Genomic DNA, 15,163 nt, shown 5'->3' on the forward strand with positions numbered 1-15,163 from the left:
CAGGCAGCATCTGCCTTGGTGACCATGTGCTAGTTTATGGCTTGAATCAAATTTATCTAGAGACTAAACACAGAACATTGTCTAACACCCTTGACAGGCTCAGATGTTTGCAGAAGTGCTTTGATTAGCAATTAATAAACATCTAAATTGCCAGCGGTTATTTGAAATTGTGTTACCACACTCACTGTCATTGTCAATAGGAGGAAGATCAAGTTCTGTGTGAAAGAATTGGGTTGTTGTGCTCGACTCTTACATTTTAAGAGCTGTCTTTCCATTTAAACTAACATATAAATCAGGATGTGATTCTCTGGGAACATTGATGCAGGTAGCCTCCTCCTGAGATATGTTTCCTGATGTTTCTGAATAGTGGTTGGTACAACGAGAATCATGCTTGCTTACATGCATAAATCTGTGGATGTTCATTTGCATATAAACTTATTCAGATTTATGAAAAAGGTGCTAGAGAAGATCTGATCATTGTTCCTGAACATTAATTAATATCCTTTCGATATCATTCTTATCTAGACATGTCCTCTCAGAATATGTAGACTGCAGTTTTAAGTGACACTACACGATTTCAAACCAGCATGTGAATTTAGGAAAGGCATTATTTGGAGAATGGCCAGCTCTGAGGAACCAACAGTATGTTTCTACTTGGTCTGTGAAACTGGCAGAACTGCAAGGGACAGACTTGATAGCCAGACCTTTTCCTTTGTGTTCATAATTACTAGCTGATTGCGGGCTCCAGTTAGTCTGCAAGTGTATTAAAGAAACTCTGGTTCATCAGATAAGAATCTTAAGTGTGAGAAAATTGTTACACGTATCTTTGCATTTATTATTTGTAGATTACTATCTCTGCATATAACCAAAATAGAAGTGTGTGTAGAATACTGCCTTTTTGCACCTTTAAACAGATGACAGTCATCAGTAGCTAATAGTTAAGATATATTGCGTTCAAAGGAACTTGATGTTCTGGTTATCTTGTTTTTTTTTTTTTTAATAATTGTTGATGACTTGTTCCAATCTCCTTTTTTCTGTCCAAATAAGGTCTTTCCTTCTACTGAGAGTCTGCAGAATGCAATTTATGTGATGTGTTGTTTATCCACAATTATGAAAGTTTTTCTCCTATATTTGTCATTTGTTTTTTGCCCTTCTAGTGCATATATGAGGCAATGGCATATTCTCTAACATACTTTTATGCTAAGTCTTTATAAACACTATATTTTTAATATGAAGTATAGCTCTGGATAAAAATCTGTTGTTGATGTATTCCCTTGTCTCATGTTTGGCTCCTATCTCTGACTAGAGCAATAGCTTTGTTAAGTATTACAGACACGTGGTTCTGGCGTTCTCTAGTTGTTCTTTATAAATTTGAGCTGATTACTGCCAGCATGTAAAATGTATTCTGACTCAATTAAAATTTCAATCCAAAATCTTTTTTCCTTTTTTTTAATGAGGAATAAAAACAATAATGAAAAATATTAACAACAGAATTTCAAACTCAGTAGGGAGTTTTTTAATTATTTTATCTTCTTTTTTTGAGCAATTTATTCAGCAGTTGGAGTCCTCTCTGTAAAGAATCTTGATGGACATAATTTCTATTTTCTCAGCTAGAATCAGTAGATGCAATACATACCATACGTAATTGAAAGATTCAGGTATGGATTCCTGCAATACTGTATTTGTTACCAGCCTCCATGTGGGGTAAGAGGTGCTAGTTAATACCCTCTGAACCCAGATACCCAAGCAACTTTTTACTCATCTAGCTGTCCACTGACCATAATGTTATGGCTTAGGCACAGTAATGCTATGGTAGATGCTGCTGAGAACTTTGCTAAACTTGAGATAAATAGTATTCATTTGTCTCCTATACAGAAATTCAAACACTTCATCATAAAAGGCAGTCAGAATGGTCAGACATGACTAGACTTTATAAAGCTATTCCAGTTGTTCTCAATGAGCACACAGCAGTCATGCAGAGCAATGTGGTCCTGTGGGTCCTATGATGTTCTCAGGGACTGAAATCAGGTAAATGTGCCTGTTATTCTCTGGGTTGATCTGTCATATATTTCTACTAAATGACAGGTATTTCAGCCTTCGCTAACTGAAAGTGAGATATTTGGACAAACCTATTTGGTGTTTTTGTTTAATAGAGGAAAAGTAAAAAAATACTCTTGATTTAGCGATTTTCAGAATCTATTGAATCTATCAGAAAATGATTTTGTTCTTTAATTGCTGTCCAGGATAACATATGAAAATTCTGGGTGATTTCACTGGCTTATGGAGGAGATACTGCTGCTATTATGTGCAGGATATGTGACCACCTGCTGATATTTGATCAGGTGTTGATTACAACCATCCCATAATGTTTCTGCATTTATTTATTCTACTTCTGTGACTTCGTTAGTCTGGCAAAGGATGTGGAAGTAAGATCTAGAAGGAAGGTGTTTGGCTCTGTAATAACTATTGTTCAAGCACATAGATTCAGTAGAATTTTCAGAAATATATTTTTAATATGAAAAACATTAATTCTTTATTACATTGCTGATCTACATGGATTCTTAGCCTGCATTCTATGGTGATAACCCATAATTGAAAAATATTTCTTAATCCATGCTAGAGCCAAGGTCTTCTGAAGGAAATCTTGACAAGGTTTCTTTATTTATCAGATGCTTCTTACGAATTTATACAAACTGGAATACAAGTAAATCATTTTTATATACTGATGCCCTTTTATAAGTGGGCATAAATGGTTCCTTCTGGAATTTAAAATTTATCACTGAAGAATGAATCTTATAGTCTTTGTATTAAGAGGATGGCACGTGGACCAACACACACTTTTTTGGTTACGTTCTTTTATAGTACAATGGTCAGACTGAATTAATTTCTAGGGAGTTAAATGGTGACTTCCCATTTTGTATTTCAAACAGCTAAACTTCTGTATCCGTGCGTTGTGCTTAGGGTTTGAGGGTAACTATGGAAAAATTAACAAGCTCTGTAAAGAAATATCTTTGAATTTACTATGAATCTCCTGATGAAACATCTTCTAAATCAGAGTACGTGTTTTTTTTTGTTTGTTTGTTTTTGCCTGAGCTGTATTGGCATCCTGTCTTTAACAAAAATTAAGCATAGCTGAAAAAAGATGCACAAATACTTGATCAACTCAGTACAGTATTCTGAGTAAATTTAGATAGTGTTCCAAATCATTAATTCTCATGTTCAAACTGTATATTTGTGTTAGAGACAGTATGGATCTCTAATATTGGTTACAGAAGAAGAACAGTCTTACACGCTGCATTTTAAAAGCAAATAGATTTGTTTGGAGCCTCCTTAGACTTGTGAGCTTTCATTGCCATATGGTACTGCTAATGGCTTTTGACCTGAAGTGACCTTACCAGAAATTGTATCATATGTCAGTGATTATGAAGAGGAAAAGGCTAGAGATAACATGATTTTGCTTTTATCGGCTTGAACTTCAGCTTAAGGAAAATTTCAGTTCTTTGTTCAAAATTGTTTTCTTTTTCTGTTGTGTCTTAAAGAATTAACCTCTGAGATAGCACAGATTAAAATTGTTGCTGTTTAGTTGACTAGTGTGGTACACCAGAAATATTGTGGGCCATCATTTCAAAATATAACACAATGTAATGATAATGGTTTTAGTGGGGTTGTGTAAATGGGTTGTATTTCCAAAACTGTCGCGGGCATGAATGGTAGAATTACTGCTAATTAATGTAAACTAGGGTTAATTCTTTAGTACAACTCAAGATATGAATATTATTTAGCTAATTTGGTACTTAGTAGTTATGGTTCAATGATTTGTCTTCAATTTTTTTCTTAATTTTATTTATTAGTTTTAAAAAATGTTTGCTGTTGAACAGTATCTGATCTCAGGTATTCTGAAATAGATCTTCTTTGTACAAATAGAAGTACACAGACCTTATATTACAGTGAATCTTGATTTTTACCCTTAGTCTTTAAACTAGTCTTGCAAAAGATTGGAAAGTATTAAATAGAATAAGTAGGTCACACGTGTGAGATGATACTGCCCCTTATCTTTAAAAAGTATTCTAATTTGACTCTAGCACAATGAAAGGAAATGAATACTGTATGTGCTCCCATGTGAGCTGTCAGAAAGATAAAACTGAATATTCTCTAAATCAGCTTTTCCATGGACAACTGCTTCATCATCATTAGTATGTATATCCGTATTAATATTTAGGCCACCCAGTTATGCTAGACTGAAACTTTTCATAATTTACAGCTACTCTAACATTTTCAGTAAGAATGTCTGCATGACCTATCTCAGAATTAACAGCTGATAAATTTCTCTGAATCCTCTCAAAGATTTTTGATAAGGAGTTTGAATAACTGCATCTGTCAGTTTTTAATAGTTGTGCTTATGCACAGTGTGGTGATTTTTAGCCAATCTATTTACTTCAGACATGTCTGAAATGGCTGGTCACTATAAAGTGCCTGGGTATTTGGAACTGAGACAGTTTGGCCAGTGAGGATGGACATATAAAGCTTCCAGAGTAATATCATAAGATTCAGATCAGAGAAATTCTGAATACTGCCCAGTTTATATGCATATTATGTTTTTAAGTAGTCTTTGACCAAATATGGAAAACTTTCAAAGCTGTTCATAGGCCACTCACAAAAGATCTCTTCATCTGGATGAAAAAATTAGCTTAAGAATGGATGTTCATTCATAATAGAAATTAGGATAGTTGAGAGTGGAATAGAGATACCTGTGCACAAATTTCCCTTAACTCTACCCTGCAAACAAGTGTACATAGCTGATGCTGTGATTATTGGAAACACTGTTTACATCTGTCAAAGAATAATACATTGTAAGCTGTACTGCATAAGGCAGTGTAGACTGTACAAATTTGCGTGATTGACTGCTGTGGCAGCAACCAAAAAAATGGAGGGTTCAGCCCTCCACAGAGATGGATTATCAGATATAAATTTCTGGGACGGGATTGGCTGCATTAGATTAGAAGTTTAAAATACTTTAGAAAAGCAGAAGAATTTTTTTCATCCCTCCCTCTAGAATCCTATATGCAGAGTGAAAAACAAATGTTACGTCTCGTCTTAACAATTGCGCTATTAATTACAACTCTGACAAAGAAAGAAAAGAAAAATACGTATATAAAAAAAACTAAAACTCAAAACAGGAGTCAGCCAACCAGACATCAGAAAACCAGATAATATTTGGAGAATCTTGTGGTGTGAGAACTCAACCATAGTTGAAATCAAATTATGCTGCTCCTCAAACCAGCAACTGTGTAGCTTCAAACCAGGTGCTGTATGACTGGACTAGTGCATTGATAAGACAGTTTTACTTTCCTAAGAAATGATGAAAACCATTTTAATTAATTTGGCTAACAGAAAATATGTAAGTATGTGTAAAAGTGCATGATCTTACTCAAGCCTTTAGAAACCAAGGAAGATCTTCAGTTCAATTTCTTAAATAAGTCAGCAGTGTTGAGAAAAGCATGTGGTTGATACTGAAGAATCCTAAACTGAAAAATAAATCTTACAGATCTATGTTTTTCAGAATTAGTCAGGATCAGTGTGTACTTCCAAGGCATGCATGGTCTAAACAAGCTGGTGTTCAACAGAACCTGTTTAAACATGAAATTCTGTATTAATTTAATTTTAGTAATTCATTAGGAAATAATGAGTTAAAGCTTAGCCCTTTGGAGTGTTTTCCTGTTGATATGATGAGATGAATATCTTAGTCTTGGGCCTGATGCCTAAATGTGAGAAATCAGCACAAGAAGCTAAGATCAGAGGAATCTTCTAGCTGCTTCCTTGTGTGACATCACTGAAGAGGAAGGAATGTTTTCAGGATTTTGAGCTTGAGGTTTCTGAGTGGTCCATGAATTTTGTGGAATAGTATGCGTGTTTTTTTTTTTTTGTCTTGTAAATTTTTATTTTACTACTGTATATACAGAGAAATATATCCTGCAATTTCATGGTTGGACTTGGAAATACTCTGAAAAACCTTGAAAATCTTATAATTCTTCAATACTTCTGTTGCTGGTTTGGTTTTTATTCCTTTGCCACGTTCCTTCATGAGCACTGGAGTTTAGCAGGAGTTATTTTGTTACAAGTTTAATGGATGTTGTCTCCCTGTAGAGACTTGCATGTGAGTCAATGCAGGAGATAAACTCTAATTTCAATACTCATCTTCATTTGTTAGAAGAGTAACCTCTCATGCATTGCTGTGTTCAGTTAAGAGCTGATTAAGGTGAGTTGGACACTTCTAATGAAAATGTCTCAGCTATTGCTGTTTACAGTTAGCGCAAATATGACAAAGTATGTTAAAAATATGACATTTATGTTTCACCCTCTGGAGTAAGGTTATGGAATAGTGACTTAGTAAGTAGATTTTAGTCAGAGGCTGGAGAGGGGCTACGCTTGTGAGTAAGCCTATATTCAGTACGCAGAGATTTAAACCATGAAAAGCATTTTTAAGTCTTGGAATGTAAAAGATAAAAATATTTGATGTAGATTTGTACAAACTCTTGTCTTCCTCACTTCTTGGTATATCTTGCTTGAAGCTCTTTTTGTGCCCTTTCTATTAGCTACGTTAAACAGCTTGTCCTAAAGCACAGCTATTCTTAAGTAAACATATTTTGCTTCACGTGGTGAGTCAAATAAACTCATGAGACAGAATGTTCTCTTTTTTGAGTCACTGCAGAATTTGCAGATGGTTAATATGGAAATCTTAATTGTTGGAATACTAAAAAATACGAAGTAGAAAGAAGTACTATTGATTTGTGAAATAATTCTGTTTCCAGCGCAGTCTCCTCTGTGAATGATTTTCAAGGCATGGGTTAGTACATTTGTTTGTAGCAAGCACATTTGATTTAAGACAAACTCACTCTGAAGGTGACCAACATTTGTAGGTTTGACATTAAGAGAAATCAGTTCAATTGTTTTACAGAACTTGTTGATTGCATTGCACATTTGATAGTATTTAAATAATGCCATCAAAGTCAAATATGTGTGTTGAGCAAAATAAAACATTCTTTTGTATTATATTTATTGCAACTATACTTGAATATAAACCGTAGATTAGTGAGATGACCACAGTAAAATTGTACGATTTATGGCATGTTCTGTTGCTGTCAAGTCTTATTCTAGCTCAAGATGCTCGTTCTCAGAGAGTTTCATAACTCAAGAAAAGCCCCTCCATAATATCTTGCAAATCAACTCTACAGAGGATTATTAATCAAGTACACATTAACCCAGGTAGTTTCCTGTTTTGGAAGTTTCTCACTTTTATTGATGCAGTTCCAACTTAAATCTTAGACTAAATCTGAAAAAAGTCAAAGGGAATTGTATTAATGCCATTCTAGTTGATGTCTTTAACATGAAGTTTTTTCACAAGTAGTTTCTCCCCTTCAGAGGGAACTTTGACTCAATCCAAGAATTGCAAATGAGCAATGATGTCTTTTAAACTGTATGTGCTTTGATTCTGTACTTTCATGTAAGTGATTGTCATCCTGTATAAAGTAGATCCATAGGATAAGTGTTAAGTCTTTCAGGAATTAGTGATAAGCTTTTTGGGCTCACAGCTTCAATAGTAGATCACTAAATATTTGCACGAAAAAATACTTAAAGGTTTACTTAATCAAATGTATTTTCATGCAGTATTTAACATAGTAAGTCGATGTAAGAAATGCTTAGCTGTGCACTTGGAATATTTCTATAAGCCTGGACTGTCTGGAACTGCTGCGAATACATTGAATTGTAATAGTAAAACATGGCAATGAAAATGAGAGTATTGTGATGTTCACTTCCATTCCGAGATGAGAAATCAGTAGTAGAAGGAGAATGAGATTTTGGAGAGACACAATTAATAAATGAAGGCTCTTCAAATTTCCCCTTGCATAAGATTAATAGGACATTTCTTAATTTATGAAAAAGAGACAGGCAAAGTTCAAAGGAATGATTCATGCTACAGCATTGGTAGCAAACATTTATTTCTCTTTAATCTTTTCAGCAAATGTATGAATTCATGCTTAACCAGATTTCTATTACTGAAGTATGCATGTTTGTCTCCAAGCCAATTTTTTTATTCCTTCAATCCCTTCTATAATACTGATTGTTGTTTAGTGATACCTTAGTGTAATCAAATTAATTAAAGGCTACATATTATGAAATACTTAATTTCTTGAGAAACAAATAAGAATTATTGTTCTAAACTGCCTGCTGCTTGCTTAATTAAGTAGATTGAGTTTTTTTCTATAAGGTTAGATTTAGGAGGGAAGAGGAATAATCCTTGTTTTTTTTTTTCTTAATTTTTATTAGGATATTAAAGGAGAGCCTGTATAGATCTCTGTCACACTTCCTATAGGCAGTTTTTCATATGCCTGACAGCCTGACAAAGCTGAACAAACAGGATTGATAGGATGTATGTTTGGGATGAATTCCCACAGTTATGGAGTCATAAGGTAGAGCTCAACCTATGAGATCTATAACTTTCAGGAACTGCTGGAAAAACTGAGAATGACCGTGGGTGTCTATGGATTTGTTAGAAAAAAAATGTCTCTTAAGAACTTGACATCAATAGTGCACTGCTACTGTCTTATGTACACTCATACTCCGATAGATTTGAGGCCACACTTTTATTTCATGTTATTCTTCCTTTGTTCCTAGATTTTTTTCCTCTTTTCATGTAACACAAAACAGCAGAGAACTCCACTTTCAAAGTGCTCTAATAAGTAGGGTTTCCTTTTTAAGGTTTTTATAATGCCAAACAACCTCTTAAAATGTCATTTGAGTCATACTGACCACCTGTAGGCAGACAGCCAATCTGATTATGTCCTAGATGAAAGTAAAATAGCTTCCATTTGAAAACAAGATAAACCATCACTCTTTTAAGACTGCCACAGGTAAAACTTGTTACTGTTGCTATGGATAATTTAATATTGTTTAAATGATCACCACTCTAAATTAGCCATCACCTAATGAAAAAGCAGTTAGGATTTCCTCATTATTTTTGAAGCTCCCTTGATTGAGACGTGGCTAGTAGAAACTAACAAATTAATAAAAACACATTCTATTGAATAAATGTAAAGATTTACATTATAGGAAAAGATTTACTATATAGGAAAAGTGCTATTTATTTACAGTTAGTTTCTTAGTTGAATTTGCTCCTTTGCCATTATTTTTTAGCACAGACAAGAAATTGGATTATTGCTGAGAGAAGATAATATATGAAACGTAATTTCCTTAAACCAAACATCTCTTAAAGTGAATTTTGAAATATTAATGGTTAATAAACTGTGAACAACAGGTCATAGGTCTGTAGAACATTATTTTCCTTCTTAATATTAAAATATACTTTGAGTTCAACGTGTTGATATAATAAATACAGAGTTAACATACATTTGGAGGCTGTCATGGCTACTGCAGTGCCTTATTTTTCCCCATGTTCCATTTACTCAGTTTCTCAGATTTGAATGCCTCACTTGCCCTGGAAGTCAAAAAACAGTACCTTCTACAGAAGACAGTTTATTAGTCTTTGTATAAGAGACTGTTATATTGGTCATACAAAGATAATGTACAATATCTTATGCTATTGTACTGTTATCCTTTCACAACCTTCTCAGAAATCAAACACAACCAGCAATTACATTAAAAACTAGCAAACTAATTACATACTTAATAAGACTGGCGCAACCTTTTCCTAGCTGTATCAGTCAAGAAGGACAAACCATCTACCAAGAGGAACATCTTCTCTTGGTGTTATAAGGCATGTGTATACAACTCATCTTGGAGAGTTCTATAGTTAAGAAAATGAAAATAAATTGGCTAGTAAGAGCCAGGAATTTCCAATTGACCTTTAAGAACAGAAACTCCTTCAGCTACATAAATAAGTGATGTAGAAATGATAAGCATAATGCTTGGGTTGGTTGCCTTTTTCCCACAGTTTTTTTCCACTTTTCTTGAGCTCTCATTTTGTTTTTGATCTTTAGAATTATTCTTTTAGTGATTTTTGCATTACAGCAGATTTGTTTCATTCTGCGTGAGACAATTGTTAGCAGATAATGTTCATTTCAGTTCATTTCAGTTGTGTTTTACTGTTAAACGCTTTCATTTTCACTGAATTATGTCTTATTGTCTATTGACTGCCGTATCTTACAACTGATTTGTGGGCACAAGTTATACCTTTATAATTTATAATTAACAGTATGTTTTATCCCTTTTTTTTTCCTCAATTTGAAATTTATCTGCATTTTTTTCTGTTTTAAATATGCAGTGTACTCTTTTGTGTCTGGTAAAATTTTTAGAAGTATTAAGCTTGCAGAAAATTTTTTGCCCCATGCCCATAATTCTGACACATTCTGTTTTTCTAATGCAGAAAAATAAAATGAGAATTTTATGTGAAGATAAATTGACGCATTAAGCTTAAGTTATTGCTGATTTTTCTGCTACTAAAAATCAAGTACCTTTTTGAGAAATATAAGGTTGGGATTTTTTTTTTTAAAGGGGGACTGAGAATCTCAAAGCAACTATTCTAGCATGACAGTTAATCTCAGAAGAGTAGGTTTGATGCAAATTAAAAACAAACAAAGCCTCCATTTACCTTGTAAAATGTTCTAACTCATTATATTTTGGGATTCAGCCTAATGTTTTTACAAATTAAAATTATGAGCTCATATCAAAGTAAATGGAAATAAAAAGGTTAATTGTAATGCGCATTTATTCTTTCTATAAGCAATTTCTTACAGGACTACTACGGTTTCAGAAGTGAAATCTGAATCGCCAGATATTAGCCTTTGAAAACTGCAATTATTGCTAAGTCATATTGTTCATTATAAAAATGAGAAGTTTTAATTTGATAAATTGCAAAGAGACTTCCTACTAGTTATAAAACGAATCTTAATGCTCTTATTGTGGGAACCAGTAGCATTGCTTTTGATGCATCTCATTAATAACAAGAAGTCTCATTCCAGTTATTAAAATACTCTCGTATATTCTGTAGTGATCATTTTTGAATTTTCTACAATTTGTTGCTTGCATTACTCCCCAGCGACACTATCTGTGTAAATTGTTCGGCAAGTATATACAACTGAATAATTATGTTAAAAACTAATAACTTCCTTTTAGTGCACTGTAGAATTAAGAAAAGAAAACATCTTTAAAAGTTTAATATAATGAAAAATTATATTGGAGCTTTAATATTCTCTTGCTTATGCTTCAGTTATTGCTTTCATTAAAGTTTTAATTTCCAGAGATATTGCTTTGATAAAATTAAATAAACCTCTCTGGTTAGTATCTGTGCAGATGCTGAAAATTATTTGCCTTTTCCTCCTCATTTACTGCCATATACTTTCCATCATAATTACCTCACTAATACACATATATATTGTAGCAAGGCTGATCCATGAAAAATGCTTGGGGACAAAGAGTATTATCTTCAAAACAAAGAACAGAAAGTTAAGTTGTGGGTTTTTTTCCACTGCAATGCTCCATCGGTTCCACTGATGTGTGTATTTTAAAATGATAAAACATGCTTACTGGGGAGTATACTTTCCTTTTACAAATTTCTTTGTTTTTAAATAATTCTGTTATTTACTAATTACTACAACTATTTCATAATATAGGTATGACTTATTAGCCTAAGTGATGCAGATGGGGTCACTGAAACCAGAAGAGGTTGGATCTAAGGTTGGGTGAAGTCAGTGGGATGCTCCAGCAAAAGAGGACTGGGCTGCTAAGTGAGCTACTGGAAACGCAGACATTGAAAGGGGAAGACTGTGTCCCAGGTCTTTGGTTTTTTTGTTGTTGTTTTTTTGTTTTGTTTTGTTTTTAATATTAACCTTAATCATAGTATCATGGATTATCGGTATGTGTCCGGGTAATATTTTTTCCATTAGCTTTATATCAACTACTTAAAGCTGTGTTTGTATACATGCCTCTCAAAGCAGATAAAAACATAGACTCATGAATTAAAGCTTCATTTACAGATGGTACAGGACAGGAACTGCAAATGGACTGTGAAGTGTGGAGGGGACATATATATGTACATATGTACTGATTGGTCTCAAGTGAAGAGGAAGAGGGAGATATTGGAAGTGATGTGTGAAAGCCCTTAATTTTATCCCCGAGACACACAGTCCAGGAAAGCTGAATGAATCCTTTTTTTTTTTTTTTCTTTTTTTAACTTTGAGACTTTTTAGGAGTAGTCTGAGCTCTAATCTGATGCTCTTCATGCAGGTGCACTGGATTTTTTTTCTACACTTTAGCTACTGTAGCTCACTTTTATACCTTCTTTTTGAAGCAGCTACTGCTGTATGTTGGCCCTTTGGTGAGCAAGGTTGAATTACTGTTTACAGTTTTACTGTTAAAAGCTAAATATAAAAAAAAGTATGGAATGAACCATAAAATAAAAGGATTTTTGGAAAATAAAGCCTATCATCCTAACTTTAGTAGTTTATGAAAATAAGAAACTTGGAAAAAAGTCTCATTTCTTCAGAAATTCCCACGTACAAATAACAAATGAAAGTTCTAGGGTTTTTTTCCTTCTCAACTATTGCTGTATTATTGATATCAGCAGCTTTAGAAATCCCAATATTCTAATTTTAAAAAATGGTGATATATACAGTAGTAATTTATGTATCTTTAATTTTATACTGTTAATAATTTCCTGCTGTTTTTTTTTTCATTTTAACTGAGATTACTCTGGCTTGAATGGCACCCAACTCACTATGAAAGATAGCCAAACTTTTCTTATATCTACCTGATAAGCTGAGCTACTGAAATCTTTATTTTCTTTGTCTAAATGGGTAAATATAATGATGCCTACTACTAATATAGTTCTATGCATTTGAAAATGGTATTTAAAAAGAAGAAATCTTTTAACTTAAACTGTGGATGATTAGGGAAATGTATAACAATACTTTCCAAAACCAAAGCTGATGCAAATGTGATCAGCTTAGCTACAGAAAATTAGTGACCAATGTAGATGTATGAATTGAATCATGGAATTGCAGAATCACAGAATTGTAGGTGTTGGAAGGGACATCTGGGGGACATCAAGTCCATCCCCAAGGTAAAGCAGGTTCCCTACAGCAGCTTGCACAGGTAGGTGTCCAGACAGATCTTGAATGTCTGCAGAGAAAGAGATTCCATAAGTTCTCGGGGCAACCTGTTCCAGTGCTCAGTCAATTGTCAGTAAAATAGTTCTTCCTTGTATTAGTATGGAACTTCCTGTGTTCCAGTTTCTTACTTCTGCCCCTTGTTCTATTTCTCCCTGCCAATGAAAAGAGTCAGCCCCTGTAACCTTGACTCCCATACTTTATATACTTATAAAAAGATATGAAATCCCCTCTCGGCCTTCTCCAGGCAGAATAGTCTCAGGTCTCTCAGACTGTTCTTGTATGATAGATGCTCCAGAACCTAAGTTTTTGAATTTTTTAACCAATTGTACTCGCAATGAAGAACTAAAATAATTATGATGCAATAAAAATTAATAGTTTACCTAGATTCACTTTGAAAAGCTTGACTTTAAATTTAATCATCGCATCCAGTCTTTTTTTTATTATTTAAAGTAAGACTAGAGACCTCTAACACGGCCCTTAATGTGCTAAAAATGTGTGTAACACCAGGATGTAGAGAACCAGAAAGTGAATCAATTCTTTACTTTTTCTAGCTTAAGACTGCATTTCAGCCGGAAAAGAAAGAGGCAAATTGTTTCCTATCTATTTATCTATCTATATGTATACACATACTAAGTGATCTATGATCACATTCCATACATATACTGTAGCTAACTTATATACCATAAGTTAAACTGGAACATTATACTTTAACCTGGTTGTGATACACAAACATCAAAGGAAATGAATATGCCTATGACACTGAAAATTACATTTTGCTGTGCTATTCTTGACCCTTGGTGGTACTTCTCACTTGCATGATAACAAGAAACCCTGGAGAATGCCTAGTGCAGCATTTGAAGGTCAATCTGCTTTGATACTGCATAGCAGCTGGAGGTACTTGTTGACACATACACTGGAAGCTGAAATTTTTCTGAGCGTGCTTAGTCTAAAACAGAACAGTGTTTCTGATTACTTGCTACATTAGCAGTATCTACTTGATCCTGTAGTTATGGTTACTGTGTTCTATTAAATGCAAGAACAAATATTGTTCAGGAAAATATTCACAGTTTCATACTGTGTTAAGGAAAGCACTGTATGATAAATCATGTTGCATTAATCACCCACTTAGTAAAAAGAAAGAGGACAAGGCACTCAGCACAAGCTGTTTTAGAAATAATCTCAAATACACAATTTTGGGGGGGATGTTACTCAAGTGAAATTAGATGTTGGAGTGGTATGCCTCTGACATGGACAGAAATTGCTTCATATATCAGCTGGTTTATAGAAAAAACAAACTCTGACTTCCAAAGGATTCAGGGAGATTAGGATTCCTTCCATTTGAATCTCTCTTAAACTGCTTTTGAAAACTAGGTCAAAGTACTTGTTGCTATTACTGTCATTTAAAAAGCTTTACTTCAATATTCTTGCTAGCAAGCTTCAGAGAAATTTCATTTCAGTCACTGCAGTAGTGATTCAGATTTATGGCTTCTCAAATCATTGATGTTGTCTTTATTTCACTGACTGTAAAAAAGAAAAACCAAGGATTTTTGTTTGCAGCAGTTTTATCAAAAATGTACGGAAAAATGTTCAGTGCTACCAAAGGGCAGACAGTTGAATTGTTTATTTTGAGGCTTTAGTATTGTGGATAGCTTGTGGGTAAGCAATAGATTGAATATTTAAACATGTCTTGTTTAATGCATAGCTACTTTCCTAATGACTCTAGGTTACTTCATTGTAATTGTGAACAAAGGATTTTTTTTATTGTTCTCTAGATTTGTTATCTTCACAGTAGAAGTCCAGCAGACCTACTTGGGGAAAAACCCTGATTTCCCTTATTATGCCTAAGATCAAAACACAGTACTCTAGACACACACATGATACTCTTAATACTCAGCAATCATTCATCTTCTGTCAGAACAACCTCATGGCCACAGGTCATAGTCATCAGGAAAATAAAGAAAAAGTCATTATCAACGGTTTATTCTGAATGCAAGGCGTGCAAGTCGCTGTTTGCAACTTTTTAAGACAAATTATCCCCC

The sequence above is a fragment of the Meleagris gallopavo genome, chromosome 10 (genome assembly GCF_905368555.1).
Source record: "Meleagris gallopavo chromosome 10, MGAL_WU_HG_1.1, whole genome shotgun sequence".
NCBI classification, from domain to species: Eukaryota; Metazoa; Chordata; class Aves; order Galliformes; family Phasianidae; genus Meleagris; species Meleagris gallopavo.